This window comes from Aplysia californica, unplaced genomic scaffold, assembly GCF_000002075.1.
Source record: "Aplysia californica isolate F4 #8 unplaced genomic scaffold, AplCal3.0 scaffold00409, whole genome shotgun sequence".
NCBI classification, from domain to species: Eukaryota; Metazoa; Mollusca; class Gastropoda; order Aplysiida; family Aplysiidae; genus Aplysia; species Aplysia californica.
Genome location: NW_004797679.1, coordinates 205,206 through 206,951, shown reverse-complemented (window position 1 = coordinate 206,951; position 1,746 = coordinate 205,206).

Genomic DNA, 1,746 nt, shown 5'->3' with positions numbered 1-1,746 from the left:
GGGCTTGGAATGACTCTACCATGACACTTCCGTAGCAGAAAAGATACTTTGTGTATTCTTCAACTTCAAGTATAACTATGGGGCATGAATGACGCCCAAAAGCTTGATTTCCGAAATACCAACTTGGTCAACTTGGTGTCTTTATTTTTCATATTTACTTTTAAAGAAATATAGACTTAGGATATAACACAACGCCGCTGTATACTAATCTATAATTATTTACACCTGCCTTATCATGGTTTTAGTCGACTTAAAAAAGCATTCAACTTTAGTGTTACCTAAAAGGGTCCTCCGATTAAAGACACACTAATAACAAATGAGCCAATGCTGTGTTATTGAGGTGTAGTTAGCTGAATTACGGCGCGCTGAAAGTTCACCTCACCAGTTTGTATTATCTGAGCTAGAGTGCAGATGAACCCGGTTTGAATCCCAAACCAGCCAGTCTTGAATGTGCGTTGTTTTGCTTGATCTTAAGTTTCTCCACTCAACCCACTCGGCTATATATCGGAGATGAATCGTCAATCCGAAGGGCCGTTCTCTCTTTAAAATGTAAATAAATCATAAAATAAAAAAGGAAGGGAAAAAAAAGGAAGGGAAAAAAAAGAAATTTAAAAAACAATTCAACGTTAAGAGATTGGTGGTGGTTGGCGGGTGGCTTGATGTGAATGCTACTATCCCCTATCAAACATCTATCGTCCTTATCTCTCCTCCTACTTTTCTTTGTATGTTACATTCTCTAGTTATAACACCTGTAGTCTTCGGCGTTTATTTTTGTTGCAAGTGTCCTAAAACTCATATTGAAACTATTTTTAAAAAACCAAGTTGTATTGGTAAAACCATGCCATTCATAGCTCTTCGTTGAATAATCCAATCTCCTCTCCAATTTGATTTATTCTAAGGCCGCTCCGTTAGCTCAGTTTCTCTCATGCTGGACTACGGAGCGGATGGCCCAGGTTCAAATCCCAGACTGCCTTGTCTTTAAGTTTAGTACAGGTTTTACGGCGCTCACAACTGCATACGGTCATATGAGCGCCAGAAGATTAGAGGTGTTACAAGAGAGTAACAAACATAAAAAAGAAGAAGGGGAGATAAGTACGATAGGTATTTGATAGAATAGAAAAAGCACACCACACCAGAGCACCCGCAAACCACCCGCTGGCTTGTCTTGAACTTGGGTCGTTTTATAGAGTTTTCAAGGCGCTCTTGTACACTTGGCTCAATCCTATTACATTTGTGTATTCCTATCGAAGATAAACGTTCCTAAATTCGGAGGTCCTGACTCTTGAACTACGTTATATAATGTTAATACTTTACTTTTACTTTTACTTTTATCCGCCGTTTATACTTTTATACCCTTTTGGGTGTCGCGGGAAGAAAGAGACGTCTCTCTGTCACCAGCCTGAGAGCTTGGGTCAGGGGGGTGCCGTGGGTGGTTAATGTTTCCCTGACTCCATTACCTAATGTTAATAGGGGTTTTAAAACCCATTCACTTAGATCTACTTACTTCCCCAATTCAAGGCATTTTTCATGCAGACAAACATATCGATCACGAAACTCCAAAGTAACAGACTGACACACCCTAAAGTCCATGTTTGGTTTTCATACTTTATTGTGAACTGTAGCCATAATTCATCCTTCAATTCAAGTCAAGTGATGGAGAAACAGCCTTTCGAGGTGACAATTGCAGTGGTTCTTGTACAAGGTAACACATTTTGTCAAAGAACACAATGTTTAGTTGTACTATTG